The sequence below is a fragment of the Anomalospiza imberbis genome, chromosome 4 (assembly GCF_031753505.1).
Source record: "Anomalospiza imberbis isolate Cuckoo-Finch-1a 21T00152 chromosome 4, ASM3175350v1, whole genome shotgun sequence".
Classification (NCBI taxonomy): domain Eukaryota; kingdom Metazoa; phylum Chordata; class Aves; order Passeriformes; family Viduidae; genus Anomalospiza; species Anomalospiza imberbis.
In genome coordinates, this window is record NC_089684.1 from 11,212,567 (window position 1) to 11,232,211 (window position 19,645).

A 19,645-nucleotide genomic window follows, 5' to 3' on the forward strand; every position below is an offset into this window, starting at 1 on the left:
GTCACCCTGCCCTGTCTGCTTCAAGGTTCGAGGAGCTTCTCTTATCTCTGATTTCTTCAGCTTGGAAATTCACATTCTTTCTCTTCAGTTGGGGTAGTTCTACTAGTGCTGCAGAGTTACTAGACTAAACAGCATATCTTACTTATGCTAGTAAGCTCAAAGTGGCACATTTTACTTAAATCTAAATGGATTTCTACCCTGTTAAATTTTCACTCTGTTTCATGTAATGGAAGAATGCTGGCCAGACTAACAAAGTACAACATGACCTATTGCTGTGTTTTAACAGTGTTCTGTATTTTTTCTTTTAACCTGTAAAAATTGAGTCCTGAAAGGTTAAGAGAACACAGATTCCAGACTTAATCACAACATTTTCTTCTCACCATGACATAAGCTCCATTCTGTATCTGTTCACTATTTGCGGAACAAAGACAGGATATCCTGGAAAAATCAATATTTTCTCAGTGATGGTGGTTGTCCTCAGCTTGCCTCCAGGTAACACAATAAAGGGTTTTAAGAAGCTGTCAGTTAGCAGAATTGATAGCAAATGCTTTTGATCAGGTACCTTGTTTGGAAAGTGACTACAGTAAGGATTCCCATTTTGTAAATGAGGTCTGTTGACTTTATATTGAGTTACCGTATAATGGATTGTAAAAAGCCAATTTTACTGGAGCAAATTACACAATCTTGGCCTGCTGATGCACACTTTTTCTTTTCTTGTAACAGTATGCTATAGGATATAATATGTACTACAAAACTTTATTGCTCTACCCATGCAATTAGAGAAATTTTATTGAAATACAGAATCATAAAAAGAGAAGTCACCCCTCATATTTTTTCTTTCAAAGGCTATCATCAATAACTCTGTAGTTTGTGTCATGTTGTAGCCACAAAAAAATGAGACAGATGCTGATAACTTTTCTGTCCACTTCAGCCTGGGCCATGCCACTTCATAAGTGTTGACAATTTGCTGGCTTTGGAAAGGCTAAAGCATGCATTCTCAAGGGGCTGAAAGGAAAATGTTCCACAAATGCCAAGCTGGAACTTGGCACCATAATCATTTGGCAGACGAACAGCACTGTACATAAACAAGTAGAGAGAGGGAGCTTAAATTCTAAATACCCTCTTGAGAAAAGATAAAAAACAGTTCCTTGGAACAGTGAACAGAAGCTGTCAGAAAAACTAAGATCATTGATTTTTGTCAGGAATGACTTATGTATATAGCTGTGTGGTTGGGGTGGGAATGGAAGATTATGTAGTACAAAGTACCATGTTCTCCAGTCTCATGAGAGATTCCACTTACACTCATTAGATAACGCACCATGTCACATCTGTTAGATCTTAGGGCTTAAATTCTGTATTTTACTCATTAATCCAATTATCTTCCCATTTCACCACATCTTTAGACGACGTTCATATATCATCATCAATTAATACAAACTTTTGCTATTTCTGTGCATATCGGTGTACAGGAAAACACACAGGCTGTAGAATAGCCATTGATTTTCCACTTGAATGACCTGCTTCAAAATTAAGCTGACCAAGCTGCAGTTTTATTTCCACACCTCTCATATCTTTATTATATAAGAATATATATGGTTCAGAGTTTAGACTGCCAGCTGGCTATCTGACAAAAGAACAGATTAAGCAAGGTAGCAGGATCTCTGATCCAGCAGATGAACAGGCTGTATTCTGCCTTCTGCATATTAACACTGTTCAGATCCGAAGGGAATCTGCTGTGACCCATGTGCACTTCAGCTCTGCACTGCACAGCACTTAGGATATTCAGTAATATGTTACCACAGCCCACATCCTTGATATCTTTCGCAGTCACCATCCAATACCAAGTCAGGGTTTCTTAATGCACTCTTACAAAAGCTTTCGAAACCTTACTGTGCACTGAAACAGTAGGCATCCTTCTCAGAGACCAAAGCATAGCCTTGGTCTTTACCTCAGAAGGTCTTTAGTCCACATCCAGTCCCCCTCTCTTAAAATACAACCAAAGATTAACAGAAGGTGGGAAACGAACCTTTAAACTCACCAAATACGCATATTCAGTTTTAAATACTAACACTAAATTACTACTGTGCAAAGTGACATTCTTCTCTCTTCTCTTTTTCATGTCTTTTGCAGCTTTCCTTTACAGTCCATGACTTTCTCTATGTGGGCCTGAGCTACACCCTCCACCAAAAAAAAATCTATGCTTGTATTCTGCTTTTTCCTGCACTTACTTGGGGTTTAAAAGAAATCCAGTTGTGCAGTTAGGCCCAGATCCAGAAAAACACATGAGCACGTGATTTATATATATGAATAGTACCATTGTGCAGGATGCAGGCTCTTTCCCAATATTTGCCATCAATCTTTTCCCTGCTATTGCCTCTTTGTTCCCCATTACTGCATGTGGCCCTTCTGTTTTTTCCAAGATTTTCCTGTAAATTCAAAACAAGGTACAGTCTATGTATATAATCATGCTCAGAATGGAGGGGAGTGGGGTCTCAGATGAGCTGAGACATGAAATACACATGCAACTGCATTTAAAATGAGGTGTCAGACAGTTCTCAGCACTGCTTTCCATCTCAACCAATTAACATGTATCAGAAAAACTGTTGGATATCCTGCTTGTTCAACTTGAACTTTGGGAAGCTCATTCTGGTAGCTCATTTAGTTAGGGAAATACCATTAGAGAAGAAATAGTGAAGGTTTATGAGTTACAATATAGTTGGGACATTAAGCACTAAATATTCTAAAACAAAACTACTTAAAAACTAAATAGTGTGGGTTCTGTGATATTGTGAACCTTTAAATATTCTTTCACCTATTAGAAGTGGTGTATATTTTGAGGTGAGATAGCAATATGTTTCAAACAGTCTCCTAAGTAAAATAAACTTTTACAGTCAGGTATTAACTGATACTGATCACTAACATGAATTCTCCTGTAAATAATTTCATATACTCAAGTCATTTCAGTTATCATGCTTTTGGCTTAGGAATACCTCTTGGAGATTCCCACATGTTGAACCAGGTATTTATAAGTGCTGCTGCAATATTTACTCTAGAATGCCAGATGTGAACTCTGCAGATGTGCCCAACATGGTGAAAGTTCACTCTGGATGATTTCAGTGTGAAGGTGCACCATGGCCTGCTATACTTCTTATAGTATAACTGTAGCAGAAATACCAGTGCTGGTCAAACACTTTCATAAACCCTAATGGGAGTTAACAGCATAACTCAAGGAGGTATTTACAACCTTGCAAAGTCAAAATGCTGGCATCACATAGCAGATTTCTCAGCTTTCTGAGAAATAATCAGGAAAGAAATTTGAAAGTTGAAATACCAATTTAAAAAATAGTTGTATTGCATTAGTTGACTTGTAATGCATGCAACACCATCAGTCTGGTTCTCAGAGAAAGGGATAATGGTTTTGGTGAGAAATTTTGGTTCAGCAAGGCATACAAGGTCAAAACCAAGAAGTTGATATTACTGTAAAAGTACATTCAATACTGTTATCCTAATAAAATTAATTTCTATTTGCTCAAAAAGCCCTTTAATTCGATATTGCTGGGATATTTTGAAAACACAGATGATAAGCTTTTGTGTTAGAGCTCATTCGAGTTGAATCTTAAATCAGCTAATGCTTTGGCACTAACAACTTACTAAATGTTTCCAGGCAACAGAAAGAAAGTAGCAAAAGGTAAACAATTCAAATATGCTAAAGAGGAACAAACTGATACAAAAATAAAATCTCCTTCTGTATGAAAATCCTCACTTCTAAGCAATGTTTACTTCTTCTCTGTTTCATGCATTAAGAGGAAGTACAGAGTCCCACAATTTAAGGGTCACTGTTTTTCAGTTTTATCACTGTGGTTTTTCCTCAAAAGTTCCACTGATTATTTTCAACACTTCAGCAGAAAATTGCTTCAACCCATGAAAACCACTACAGAGTCTCCAAAGACTTGATAAAGTCACTGAGGTTGACTGAATGTCTCCCTGTGCTTTACATACCACTGTTGTGTGTATTGGAGGTTAAGTGTTTCCCTACAACTACGCTTGTGAGGCCTGCATACTGGGGTGTGGAGTCTGTATTTTGTGCCTTGTGATACTTATATTTTTTACAGCTCTGGCAAACCAGAGGTGCTGAAATTGCAGTTTGTGCCAGCTGACAGCAGTTGCTGACTGTAGTGAACTCCCCTTGGGCCAGCCAGGGTCTAAAATGCTCTCCAGTATTTTTCTGATTGTCATTGAGTTCTGCCATTAACTCTAACCCATCACCAGAAAACCCTTCTTCTCTAGACACCAATAATCCATGCTCTAAACCTGCTGCCCTTTGGATACACTGCAAAACACACAGGCACTTGCTCCAATGTCTCTGATGCCCAGGCGTATAGGTGTGATGGCTTTAGAGGTACCACAGTTCTGAGTGTGGAATGTCTCCTTATTACACAGCTACTTCAGAATCACTCTTAGCACAAAGCAAGTTAAAGATGCACATAAAAGCATCTTTCTACCTACACCTCTTTTGTCATTGTACAGTTGAATAGTTTGCAGATTTTTCTTGCAAATGGTTCCCTTGTTTAGAGACACAGACATCTCAGGTAACAATCATTAAAAAGTATCTTATCATGCTGGAGAATGATAGCCTCTATAAGCCACCTCCCATATAAAATCCAGCCAGTCATCCTAAGTCATATTTTTCCACCTTATCAGTTGACCATTTCCTCTTTGTTAAAATAAGCACTGTTTGACTCCCTTGGAGTGGAAAAAGACCTGCTTGCTAGACAAGGTATCATGTTCTTTGCTTGATGGCCTTTACCTAACAGCATGTATTGGGTTACAGGGCAAGATTTTGATAGCAGGGGGGTACAGGGATGGCTTTCTGCATGAAGCTGCTAGAAATGTCTCCTGTGTCCCATGGAGCCAAGGCTAGCCAACTCCAAGATGGGCTCGCTGCTGGCCAGAGTCAAGCCCATTGGTGATGGCAGTAGTGCCTGTGAGACAGCAAATTTAAGGGAGAAAGTTACTGTGCAATTTTAACCAGAGAGGGGACAGAGAATATGTGAGGGCAACAGCCCTGCAGACATTGAGGTCAGGGGAAAAGGAGAGGGAGGAGGTGGTCCACGTGCCAGAGCAGAGGTTCTCTTGCAGCCCATGGTGCAGCCCATGGTGAGGCAGCTCTGCTGCTGTAGCCCATGGAGGACCCCATGCTGGAGCAGGCAGATGTCCAGAAGAGGCTGTGATGCCGTGGAGAGACTGTTGGCTCCTGGCAGGAGTAGCAGAGACAATGTGTGATGAGCTGACAACAATCCCCACTCCCCCTCCATCTGCACTGCTAGTAGGGTGGAGGTAGAGAAAATTGGAAGTGAAGCTGAGCCTCGGATGCAAGAATGAGTGGCAGCGAGGTTTTTGAAGATTTGGCTTTATTTCGTATTACTCTACTATGATTTGATTGCCAATAAAGTAAATTAATTTCCCCTGAGTCTGCTCAGTCTACCATCTGAGACCCAGACAGTAGTTGCTGAGATCTCTCCCTTTCCTTATCTCAACCCAGGAAACTTTCATCATATTTTCTCTTCCCTGTTCAGCTGAGGAGGGGAGTGACACAGCCATTTTGATGGGTATCTGGCATCCAGGTAGGGTCAACCCACCATACAGCCCCTTCTATCAGCAAGGGGTAGAATTTTTCCTTTTCCCTGTTGATGACTCACTATATGGTTTAGTTTAAAGCATTTCTCAAATGAACTTTATGGTCCATGCAAATATTTGTAGATTTTTATTATAAAAAATAACTATGTATTTCATTACTAGCTCGACAGGGCAACCATGAAAATAATGTCACCACTTGGGGTTCACAGTGGGCTTGGTATGATCTTTCCCATCTTCAAACATCCAGTAAACTTATTACACTAAGACAGGAAGGCATTTTTCAGGAGGCTGATTTTACTTTACCAAATGGATATGCTCTTACTCAACTTAATGCACTTTGGAAAGGAGTTAAGCCAAAAATGAGAGTCGTTCTAAATATAGAACAGGGATACCTACATATGGAGTTACTCAGAAATAGCCATTCTTGAATAGCATTTTATAACCAAGCATGGGACATATTTTTAAGTTTTTCTTGACAATCATGGTAAACAGAGCTTTAAGAATTTAGGGTTTTTTATTTTACTTTGTGTTCCTTTCCAATTTTTTTTTTTAATTGGGTTAGCATGGCCTCATTTTTGGTAATGAGGGGTTGAATGGGGGGAACAGAGGTGGCTTCTGTGAAAAGTTGCTGGAAGCTTCCACCATGTCTGGAAGAGCCAGTCCATAGTGGTTCCACAGACATGCCTCTGGCCAAAACTGGGCCAACTGGAAACGGTGGTAATGTCTCTGTGATAGCATATTTAAGAAGAAATCAAAACAAAGGTTGTGGTGCAGTAATCTTCCAGAAAGAGAAGAGTAGAGTGAGAATATTTGAGAAGAACAACTCTGCAAACACCCAGGTCAGTGAAGAAGGAGGGGGAGGAAGTGCTCCAGGTGCCTGAGCCCAGATTCCTCTACAGCCCACAGTGAAGACCATGGTGAAGCAAACAAAATCAAAAAGTAGCAAACCTCTGGAACCTGTGGCAAAAAAATTTACTTCAGATAAATTGTTGAAAAAGCACAAGAGTATTTGTATGTCCAAGTTCTATCCAAAATTTCAGTAAAAGACACCCATTACCGTGCAACTAGGAACCCAAAGTCTTACAAAAAAATTAGGTTTACAAAAATTTTCCACATCCTTAATAACAGAAAAAGTGATAAAATTTTAATTATATCAGGACATATTAATTCAGTATGCAATGGGAAAAAGATTCTTGTCTCTTATGTTAGCTTGGTGACTCAGGCACATGGCAGGATTTCCTTGCTATAAAAATTCTTTAATTGGAGTGGATGATGAGGCATCTGTTGCCACTCCTTTGGACCCAGTACAGCTGTCTACAGAAAGACACAACTGTTTTCGTAAACGGACAATGGAAAAAATCTTTTTGACAGAGTACAAAAGGCCAACAAGCAATGGAGCCAAATCCATTCCTGAGATCCCTGAAGAATATCAGTGGCATCATGGCAGAGATTATTATAGCCTACATGCTGGATGCTCTGCAGGAAATGGAAAGCACTGGAATAAGCTCCCAAACCTGATCCACAGAAACTAGCTGTTGGGACCTCTGGCTGTGGGTTAATATTCTGCTTCTTCTAGCTAATGTTGCTAACTTTTTTCCTTAGGAAGACAATTGACTATTTTGCCTTTCTCCTTCTTCCCCTGGCCCTTCAGAAAATCTGGGTGCATGTCTAAGGAACAGGATTATATTGTTGCAGCGATATCATAATATAGTTATTATTTCTGGCAAAAATAGGAAATATTTTTAAAGAAAGATAACTTCAATTGCATAACTTTTGTCCCTCTGTATGTGCACAGAGTAACATAGGAGAGAGAGCAGGACAGGCATCTTTGAAAACACTAAGGAGCACAGAAACAATTTGACCACATGTTTAGAGGCTGCTTATTAAGAATTTTTATTAAAGGATGAAGCCTTTTAACTTCCACATATTCATAGTCCAGTGCTGAACTAACTGAATCTAAGGAGGAAAAGCTCTCCATGCAAGTGCAGGCACACACCCCCATCCCCATGTACAAGCACAGAAGAGGGGAATAGTTCTAAGGAAGGAGGAGACACACTGCAGGAGCTGCCTTCCATTACCTACCACACACTGCAGTGTGACACACTGACCTTGCCAGGAACTGCTGCAGCACCCAATTTAGCAGCTCAGGAATCACTGAAGTGTTATTTTGCCAAGGACTCTGAAGCATTTTAAGGAAAGGTAAAATTCTTCTGTTGTCTTGTGTTCAGAAGAGTCAAGAATTCACACACACACACACATTATGAGGCCCCCCAACAGAGACTATTAAATCACCTCCCTGAGATGATCAAAGGTATCTGTGTTAAAGATATCATGTATTTTTGTGTACTAAAATAGGGAAAAGTATGCATTCTAGTGAAATCTTGCGTTGAAATTGGCAATAAAAAGGTAGGTGGGAGTGTTGTAAGTCAGACACATTTTCAGACTGATTTGCTCCACATTAGCTTTTTTTCTGAACATAACAGTGCTGTTTGAAAACTGTATTAAAATTATTTCAGTAAGAATTTACTCTCAAGCATTTATTGGGAACTTTTATAATCACAAAATGCATGAGAAATATACATAATATTCAGGATCCTGAGGTCATAATACTAAGGATAAATAATTTTGAAAATTCCTGTGAAAGCCTAATTTTAGCCAATATTTCAATAAAAATAGATAAACAGAGTAAAGTAGAAGACAAAAAAAAGCATAGTTTTCCATCACTACTATTATAAATACACTGAGGGATTAGACTGCATGGAATGTCAAGCAGGAGAGGATCTGCAATATTATTCTCCACAACCCTCATTAGGAATTAACGATGCTTCAAGTAGGATTAACTCTTACAAATTTTGTCCTTCTGCTGCTGCTGTACAACTATGGCAACATCATGGCTTCTGCCCAGGCTGTGCTCTTAGGGGAAGAGATCTGCAGCAGAAACAGGGAAGCACCAATTCCTTGGGGATATCTTACTGATCTGCACATCACTCAACTCCATTAACCACATAACTGGGATTCCCAGATTTTAATGTTCCCACAGAGTGCTCCATCATCCCTAAAGCTCTGAGAGGACAGCAAATATCATCTGAACCTCATGAAAACTCCTTCTCTGTTTCCCTTCTTGTGGGATGTTGCTTTTGGGGTACAATGATAAATATGTATTTGCAAACACCTTTAACTGAGCCTATATTAATCCTGTCAGCAAAATATTGGACTTATCAGAATAAACGAGTGTGAAAACACTGCAGAATTAATGGAAGCACTCAACCTTTTCTAATTATACAGTGCATTAAACTTTTATGAAAGAAATCATATAAAGATGTTTTGCTATGAGTGTCTTCTCAGACAAGCTGATTTAGTTTGGTCAGTTGAACTGATCAGTCAAACATAAGTTTAACCCAACAAAGTAAAAATATTCATGCAAGGGTGGAATCCCTCATTAATCTCTGAACAGTACAGAAACCAAGCTGAAAACTCATTGCCCACTTCAAAAGGTAATAAAGAAATGGTTCTGTATCACAAAAAACCATCCCAAGTCTACAGCAAAAGGTTGATCTAAGGCACTGTTTCCAAACATACATGTTTGTCTTTTGTTCATTTTATTTATCTGCCTTTGATGCATCAGCTGATGCTGGATTTTATTTATATTACACCATTTATTTCTTCAGCTCCAACTCAGATGCATATCCCTGCTGTGCAGTACAAACATTCACATATTAAAACATCATCTTTGTTTCAGAAAGCAACGAACTTAAGGGCTAAACAGACAAGACAAGAAAATTGGCAGGGAAAAGGAAAACTCAGAACACCCATTTCACATTGTGCACTTGAGGCACAAGATTATGATGTTCCACTGGTAAATGGCAGCAATGTTATGTTACTGGCATACATAGGGATAGGGTTACATTTTACATGTCCCCAGGGAGATATGGAACATACATGGCAGAAGGGAGGACTGAGGCCCAGTCTCCTGCATGTCGTTCAGAGGTGCTGACATTCTTTCTTTGACTGTTTACCAACACAAAATACTTTTCATAGAATCGTGGACTCACAGAATGGTTTCAGTTAGAAGGGTCCTTAAATATCCTTTAGTTCCAATTCCCTGCCATGATGAGTAGGGACACCTTTCACTAGGCCAGGTTGCTCAAAGCCCTGTCCAACCTGGCCTTCAACATTACCAAGGATGGGACTGACACAACTTCTCTGGGCAACCTGTTCAGGGAGAAGTGCCTCACCTCTCTTACAGTAAAGAATTTCTTCCTAATATCTAAACCATTTCTTCCTAATATCTAAACCTACCCTCTGTCAGTTTAAAGACATTTCCCTTGTCCTATGACTACATACCCTCTCCAGCTCTGCTGTAGGTCCCCTTTAGATACTGGAAGGCTGCGTCTCTTCTCTAGGCTGAACAACCCTGGTTCTCTCAGCCTGTCTTCACAGGAGAGGTGCTCCAGCCCTCTGATCATCTTCATGGATGTTTTCTGGACTCATTCCAAGAGGTCCACATTCTTCTTATGTTGGGGACCTCTGGGCTCAACACTGCAGGTGGGGTCTCACAAGAGCAGAGCAGAGGGGTAGAATCCCCTCCCTCACCCTACTGGTGGCACTGCTTTGGATGCAGCCCAGGATAGAGTTGGCCTTTTGGGCTGTAAGTGCACATTTGCTGGCTTATGTCCAGCCTCTCATCCATCAACACCCTCAAGTCCTTCTCCTCAGGGCTGCTCTAAATCCATTCTCCATCCAGCCTGTACTTGTGCTTGGGATTGCCCCAACCCAAATGCAGGACCTTGCATTTGGCCTCATTGAACTTCCTGAGGTTTGCATGGATCTGTTTCTCAAGCCTGTCAAGGTTCCTCTGGATAGCATCCCTTCCCTCCAGCATGTCAACTGCAGCACATAGCTTGGTGGCATCAGCAAACTTGCTGAGGGTGTGCTCAATCTCACAGTCCATGTCACCAACAAGGATGTTAAACAGTGTCAGTCCCAATACTGACCCCTGAAGGACCCTGCTCAGGATTTTATTTTTCCTAATCTTATCCCTGGCTGCTCAGACAATCTCCCTGTGCTCCTCCCAGGCTGCCTGTTCTTGCTTTCCTGCTCTGCAAGGTTTCTTTTTGTGTTTGAGTTTGTCCAGGAGCTCCCTGTTCATACACACAGAACTCCTGGTGTTCTTGCCTGATTTCCTCTGTTTTGGGATGCATATACTTTTGTACAGAATACACGCATTCATTACATATACACCCTATACACGGTATAGAAGAAAACACTATTTATAATAGTGTATCTGTCATTTATACAGTACAATATACATTATTCTTACCTCAAAAAATTAGCCCAACAACCTCAGAGCAGTTTGATGACTGCTTGGTATTTATTAAAAAGAGTCTGTGGCTTTGCCTAGTAATTTGCAGGTGTTAATACCTGCTGGCTGCCTTTTGAGAAAGAGATAATTTCATGTTACTGATTTGTGACAGACACTGACAGGTTGATGGGTGAACAGCCACACCTCCAGGTCTTTGATGTCAGCTTTTGAGAAATAGGAGGTGTGTGCACTAGAAGAGAATATGGGTTAAGCAGACCTGACCTCCATAGCCAAATCTGGCACACAGGGAAGTGGCTGTGGGGTCAAGGAGTGTCCTGCATTACCAGCATGTGTTGTCATGCTGGGCAGATCCTTTCCAAAGTTTCCTTGCTTGGCAGCTATTGGAAGAAGACAGCAATTGCAAGTGTGTAATAAAGACTAGACCTGGATGGAAAACAGAACTTTGCCTAGCAAAATATGGTGAAATTTCAAGTTGGGAAGAAGGCCTTCAACATTTTCAAAATTCTACACAGGACAATTTTATTTAAAGAGAATAATCCCCACATTTCTGCTCCATCATTTTTACTCTTGGGGTTTTTTAATAGAAGATAAGAAAGAAATTGAAATAGATATATGATTCCAAACAACAACACAAAAATTCAACAAAACTTATTATTCTAAATGTGTCAAAACTCTTTTTTTTTTTCAAAATTAACAAAGACAAAACTAACCTTTTAAAGACTTCCAAAATCAATATTATCCCTGACGTCTTGCCAATCAGCTCTAATAAAAATACCTACTGTTGTATAATTCTCTGAAAATCACAAATAAGAGGTGGTATATACACATAATGAATAATAATAATAATAATAATAATAATAATAATAGCTTTTGTAGATAGATATAGATTTCATACTTTTTAATTTTTTAGCTAAGCTATAAATTCATAACAATAAAACAAGAACTCCAGCAAAATATAGCTGACCTCTGTTGTGGGATGAGATTGACAGAATAAAATGGTTACACTAAATACTATGTTAAATGCTGCTAGTCTGAATCAAGATCTTTCACAACATGTTGTAGGGAGTTTTCTCTGATTCTTACTGAATTTTTCTGGGGAAAATACTAATTTGTTTATAGCTTCACTGTATGTATTGCAGCAATAATTTTAAGGGACATATACTGAAACTTCAAATCATATTTTGGAAGAATGTTTTCAGGCTTACATTCCTAGAAATCCCAGATCAACCTCTGATATATTTCTAAAGAGATACACACATTTTCAAAGAGAAATATGGCAGTCAGTGCAGAAACTATGTAAAGATCTTCAGCTGTAGCATGTAGAACCTCAGACCTGATGACCATGTTGTCTTTTTCTTTACTAATATTCTATCTTTTACTCATATATCATGACGGAAATTGCTTAAAATAAAAACAGCTGCTTCCTTATTGCAAACTTTGTGGTATTAGGCACAGTCTGAATTTTGTTTTGCAACAGCATGTGTCATTCTGCTGAGGGCAAGCAATGATTAGCAGTTCTTTCCTGCAAATTTTATCAACTAACTTTAGAAACTTCTTGGTGTGGTTTAAGGCGGGTGGCCATGCAAAATCTAAGAAAACAATCTGTTTCCCTGTTCTGCGCCCCTCAGAAATGTCTGATTTGCCTATGTGCTCAACCTCTATGGCATATTGTGCTTCACACTTCAGATTCGGTGGCTGTGATTACAAGTACATGCTAACCTTGTTCAGGAACAAAGGCAACACTTTACCAGCTGATAAAGTGTAAATTTCTACTTCATGACCAATTCAGACTTTTCCAATGCTACCTGAATACACAAGCACTCAGTTGGAATGCCACAGTTCTAGCAGAGTGGAATACTGAAAAGCACTGAATTGGAATTCAGAAAACCTCAGCCTTGTAATTGGTCTGGTGAATAGACTAAAATCCTCCACTTTTGAAGCCATCATCCACAAAAAAGGAAAAATATGATCTATCCATGAAAAGTGTCATGGAAAGCCAGTTACAACATACTACTAACATGATAATGCAATTCTTTTATGAACTGGAGTTAGGTCCAAGCAACAAAGTCTGGATCCTAATGCTCCATTTGCAAGTCAGACTTTGCCTGCCTAATATTATGTCTAAAAATGTCCTCAGAACAGGCTTTATGTGTGAAAGGTAACAAACATACCATTCCTTTTCTTCCAAGGCTTGTAACATTTTCTCTTATGATTAAAATAATAGCTATTGCTTTTGTTTTTTGTGTTTTTTTCTTGTTGTTGAATTTACTCATTAGAAAGCACTCATGAGTTTAGAGTAAGGGTAGGGTACATCACCCCAAAGGAAAAATTTCTGAGCAGTTATGAGTTCCTAAATTAAAAGCACAGAAAAAGAAGAGTCTGGTTTGTTTTGTTCCTTTGCTAGGCGAATAGTCATAGCAAAACATAAAAGGTACATACTGATCTATGTGACCTGACATTATGTATATAATTCAGTGCCTTTATCTACTAGATTTTCTCCTATAGCTGAGGCACTCATTTCCAGGGACAAACAAGTGTCATTTTGTCACACAGAAAGCATATCAGATATTAAAATATGTTCTGCCTGTATCAAGACAGCAAAAGTTTATCCCAATTTCACATGATGGTATAATTAGAATGGAAAAAGTTTGAAAAAATATTAATCTATCAAATTAAAGAGTTTTCATTAGATCCTGATGGTGCAATACCATTAACAGCGCACACCTCTAGCTTAATCACAGATAAGAATGTGATTTTCCTCTATATCCAAGTTCATAGTTTTAACTGAGTCAGTAAAATCTATTTTTATGCACATAAAAAATTCTATAAGCAAGTATTATTTAAGTTAAAGTGTCATTTAAGTTATTTAAACTTGTACTCTTTTAACATTTCTGGGACTGCAGTCCAGCCTTTAAGAACTTGCCAATGCCAGGAATCAGAGTTTACAAGAGAACAAAATGTACTTTATAGAGAAATTAGTAGTAAAAGCAGATGAACTTGTTCTGAAGGTTTCAGTATGTGCCCTTTGAAAAATACATGCCCCACCATTTACAGCTACAGTGAGTCAGAGAGGAGAACTGGGCAAGGCCAACTCATCTGAGAAAAGAATGACTCACCAAAATGTGTTTAGACTGAGCACCCTCGTCCTGACTTCCTTATAATAAGAAACAACACTATGGAAGACGTGGAGGTGGTCAGATGAAGAAACATTTGTTCCAGTGGGACCACTTTTTCCTAGCCCTTTATCATCTGCCTTAACTTTAATATCATCTTCATATATAGAGCTGTAAGATGAGGAATTCTGACCTCACTGAAAAAGCAGGCACTTTTAGGGGAGGATAGGAATGATTCAAATGCAAGTAAATAAAATACAGATAAAATTAAGGATAAAGTTCCTTGAAAAAAATTAACTATTACTTGATGGTCTTAGAGATGGTCTAACTTAGAAAGAACAGAGTTTCATATGTGCCACTTTTGTAATTATCAATCTTTTACTCTGCATATGATCCTTTTTTCTCAGAAAGGCTAGAAACCCCTCATTGTGCTGCAATCAGAGATGGCCAAGGCTGGTCCTACATTTGTCCCCAACTCAGCAGAGACACACTCGTTGCAAAGAGCCCTTCAAAAGCCTGAATTATCAAAGCACTCAAACATAAAAAAGGAGTCCTTGGGGACTTAGCAGTATCACAGAGTAGGACTGGTAGTGAAATAAAATGAAGAGATAATTCTAATACCCTACTCTGTGGAGCAATGTACGCTAATCTCTGTAAAATGAATACCCAAAAACCTGTGCCCTGGAAAGAGCTCTGGCACTGGTGGGTGGGGTGCTTGATGAAGGGACTGTTGCCCAGGTGGGCCTCTGGCTAAGTATTGTATTGCACAGAGCTGAGCTATCTCTGACATGGCACAGCTTTCTGAGTCAGCACAGGGGCTGCCTACAAGAGCAGAAAGAAAAGGTTCACTCCTTCCCAGGACATCCCACCAGGGCAAACATGACCATCCTCAATATAAGTGGATTTCACCAGTCACTAGGAACAAAAAATGATCCAAGAATTTTTGTTCACACTTTTTAAAAGCTTTCTGTCCTATTCTCTGTCTATAATGAACAAGCTGTTGGATTTAATTAGTTTTATTTTAAACAGTACATGGTAAAAGAGTATCTCACAATTGCATCTTTCTTCATACTAATTTTTTTAATACTTTGGTCTTGGTGAAATCCCATTCATTCCAAATACTTCCCCCAAATATTTCTTTTTTGGGACTTTACCTGTGGGACTATGCTTCTTCTTGATAGAAATGATTTGACAGTAAGCAGAGTGAAATTAATTCTTTCATTATATAAAAGGGAATAAAAGCAAAGTTGTCATTCAATTTAGTGGCAGAATATTATGAAAGGCTTCCATAAGCTCCTGAAACCATGTTCTGCAATGAAATTCAATTTAATTTGATACGATCCTGGTCATCTTGAGAAATGCTGCACCTTTCAAGCGTCCAGTCAGCCCCAGCTAAAACACAAAACTGGCTTTTCAATACACTTGGGTTTTATATATACAAAATATATTTATTTTGGGTGCTCTGAGGTTTCTGTAGGGCTTTTTTTTTTCCCTGAAGCAGTCAAAATTATTTATATGTTGCTTTCAGAGTTGACAGGCAGTTTATTTCATTATTAGCATCAACCATACTTCTTGAATTTCCTGTCATTTAGCAGCATCCTAATTGATTACAAGCAAAGAAAGGAACAGAGTACCTCTGCAGGAGACTGTGAAACTAATGACAGGTATCTGCTGAATTTCAATACTTCTCTAAAGAGGTTCACACAGACAGTGCCTGGGGAGAGCAGAGGTCTGAAATGAAAAGTATTTCTCAGCTTTTTGCCTAGTTAATCCCCTTGTTCAGAGATCACTTTGATCAGAGGTCACCTGTGAAACTTTTAAAGTCACAATTAAAATTTTGTTACATCTCTGTAAATATTTGGGTAGAAACTGAGCCAATTTCAAAACTACAAATCCAATTAAAATATTATTTTTAAAAAATTATCCCCCAGAAATATATGTGACTTTACAATCTATGTGCATGTATCACAATTCAAATGTGCTTTGATGTCCTTTGATGCAGGATATGAATATTGATTGTACCTCTAGAATCCATGTGATTCTTGATCCACTTTTTCCCTGCCCTCTATATGATAAATAGTGGGCATAAATCTATGAAACTAACTGTACCAAATTATCTACCTTCTTGGAAGCTAAGAAGGAAAAAAAAACCACATCAGCCAGTTTATTCAAGTTTTCTCTAGAGAAACCAACAAGGAAGTTCTGCCACCTTGGAAAGGCTATTCTTCCTTACTGTTACACATAAATATGGTTTGATAAAAATGTTCTGAAATGGAAATCTCAAAAATTAAAATAAGAAAATCAACCATTTATCTCTGATAGATATAACAGTTCTGAGTTGAGAGTTGGAGGTGAGAAGTCTTGGAGAGCAAAGTATGTTGTTCTATGATAGAACAAAAGGAAATGGTCTCAAGTTGTGCCATGGGAGGTTTGGATTGGATATTAGAAAAAAGATTCCTCACTGAATGGGCTGTCAAGCACTGAAACAGGCTGGCCAGGGAATCACTGTTCGTGGAAGGAATGAAAAACCATCTGGTTGCGGCACTTAGGGACATGCTTCAGTGGTGAAGGTGACGGCGCTAAGTTAATAGTTGGACTGGACAATTTTAGCGGTCTTTTCCATCCTTAACAATTCTATGATTCTATATATTCTATTGAAGTTGGGTATTGTTTAGTTTTAAAATAAAACATGAAAAATATTCTAATGGGGAAAGGCAAAAAGGGAAAAATGCTTTGTTCCCTTCATTAAAAAAAAGAGGTTCATAGAATAAACTTGAACTTCTTAATTATAAAACAGTTTTATTTAAAAGACAGTATTTTTTGACATTCAAGTGCAGTCTGCTTTTAAAAAAGGTGTGTGTTTCAATTTGTGAGCTCAGCATCTTTACCACCCTCAGAAGAGGATGAAGAGTTGATTCTAGACCTGTTTTTGAAGCTGAGTGCTGTGAGACACATGTGACACATAAGGTGTCTTTATCGCTGTTAGACTTAATGCCAGTGACTCACACCAGGAAGCTGAGCAGGGAACTTGGCTCTTCAAACAGCCAAAGGCTTAAAGGCCAAGCTACAGTCATCATTTCCATGTATTCAGAACAAGAAGAGCTTCAACCAGAGAAAGCATTTTTGTACCATTTGAGATTCTCCTGAAATAGCACTGGGAAAAGCTCCAGGGAAGCCAATGAAATTACACAAGGCGTTCATCTGTTTGACAAGCATCATCATCTCTGCAATGTTTACCATAGCAAACAGAAAGACACCCTTAATAAAAGTAAAAATATATTTCCAAACAGAACTGTAGAAAAAGAAAATATTACCAGTCCATCAAAAAAAAGGATCATGCAACCTCAAACTTAGCAGATTTTTTGATAGTTTTTTAAATGCCCATCCGCTGTCAGGGCATTTACACTCACAAGCTTTTAAGCTTTTATTCACAGAGGAAGCTTCTTTCTTCACAGTTCCTATGGCCAGGAGCTTTCTTTAATTAAAAACAAACACTCCCAGGCTGTATATAAACCAAGTGGATTTTACAGACTGAAACCTCAGCAGTCACCCTGGGGGTGCCTGCCTAATCCACACAGCTGGGTTCACTTTCACTGAAAACTGACAAAGAGAGGAGAGAGTGTGCAATAAAATCTCATCTCAGCATGGAGATAGGGTTCCTACAAGGTCCCAGAATTATGAAGTGCTTCTCTCTATAACTGATAGAAGAACTATTGTATCTGGTAACAAATCAGTTCAAATCTCAGTCTCCAAAGTGACAATTTAAGGAAAATGTGCCAAATTAGATAAGCTGGTGATTTAAGATACAAACTGACAGTACTCAAAATTACTATTTCTTTGCAACATGTTTATGGACTGTACTATATATCTGTAATGTGGAGTCCCTATCTGGGAAAGTGATAGACTTCCATCAAATTTGGGGAAGTAATTCCATGTCAACTCCCATTATAAACATCAGGATTAGAGTAATTGCCTCGATACCACTAACAAAACTGAAATCCAAGGGTGAACAAAAAAGGAACTAATAAATCATTAGGCTGTATCAATTAAGTTCCACGTTCTTTTCTATACTTAGACAAAACTCCAGTCAGCTCCAGTGAAGGATGCAAGACTATACTGTAAACCTTAGGAGATACACTAAAGCTGTGTGAAGAACTTACAGTTCTTCATTGCCAACACTTTCACTGAAATGATTTTTCCAAGCATCAGTTACTGTACTATTGCAGTGAAAAACAGTCTGTTTAAAAACAAAATAAAGCATCTCTGTTTTTCCTTTAGGTGCATTGTTTGCTGTTCTTCATTCAGTAACCCATATCTGTTATTGCTAAGCTTTGTGCATCATTAAGAAAGTTGTTTATGAAAATGGCATTGTACAGCTTTCTGTTTGGTAGAGAATTAAAGTTATTGGAAAGATATGGAAATTTTATTCAATCACAATTTGAGCTATTGGTAACTGAAGAATTGCTTCTATGTGTCCATCTTCTACCACACCTCAATAAAATGTCCAATTAAAATGTTACAGCTTATGCTCTCTCCATCTATCAAGCAGCCTTCACAATTATATTTGCCAATACTGACTGGCCTCCTGAATCATCAGCACTGTAAAATCCCACTTTCTCATACAGACTGTTAGTCAGCTCTGATAATTCTCTTTGCTTCCAAAGATACATCAAAATTTAATGAAAATGTGGAAACTTTTTTGATAAAAAGGACAGCTGCCTATTTTGTTCTGCTCATCTTGTTATATTCTAAAACTGCAGCTTCTTGTCCTGAGGATATGGATGACGTATCTGGTATTACTAAAATTTAGCAAAGTGCTGTCACAATTCACTGTTACTGATCAGAATAATTTGCAAATGTCCAAATAGAACTGAATTTAAAAAATCCTTATCTGAATTCAACACAACTGCAAAGATAAAAGTACAAGATACATAAAAAGAAACATAATTAAAGGAACTAAAGAGAAAAAAGAAATTATTTTCTTCATTGTTTTGTAAACATTTTCCCTAACATTATTGCTCATTTCCCACACTTCCTTTATGTGCAACTACATCAGTGTAGCTGTGTGTGTGGCCGCTCTGGTCTAGTTTGGATCAGCAGCAGCACCATGTGTCATATGGCTGTGGCTGAACACCACAGTATTTGCTTTTATCATTCTGAGTAAAAGCAACTTGACCACCTCAACCCTTTACCTTAGATTTTTGCTCTCATCTTACTCTCAAAAAAAAAATTATTGACTGAGTATTTTTCATATAGGTCTTTAAAACCATATATGCTACCAAGTATTAGAGGTAGAAAAGGTAAGTATAGGAATTGCATATATAAATGCAGGACAGGGATGTTTGTGTCAGTCTAATTTCTGTAGCCATTTAGTGCCACATCTGACAGGCCTAAAACACATCTGAACATTTGAGTTTTACCTACAGAGAGCTGCACTGCATCAAGCAAAGAAAGTTAGTGATGATGACCTTTATTGAAGGGTTTTAGTTGATTGTTTAGCTATAACATAGAAAATGTTGACTACCGGGGCCAAAAGAGTGATATAATTCAAAATCCAGTGAGAATTTTACCC

At 38.4% G+C, this 19,645-nt stretch overlaps 1 protein-coding gene and 1 long non-coding RNA gene across 2 annotated transcripts in view; one reads left to right on the forward strand and one right to left on the reverse strand.

Moving 5' to 3' along the window:
• The window catches only part of LOC137472230 (uncharacterized), a 107,542-nt gene that overhangs the window by 64,668 nt on the left and 23,229 nt on the right, over positions 1-19,645 (reverse strand). The gene's annotated exons all lie outside the window — the stretch shown is intronic.
• Positions 14,866-19,645, forward strand: part of HPF1 (histone PARylation factor 1) — a 51,388-nt gene continuing 46,608 nt past the window's right edge. The window contains exon 1 of the mRNA XM_068187114.1: positions 14,866-14,878. The gene's annotated coding sequence lies outside the window, so the exon portion shown is untranslated. The remainder of the gene's footprint in view (positions 14,879-19,645) is intronic.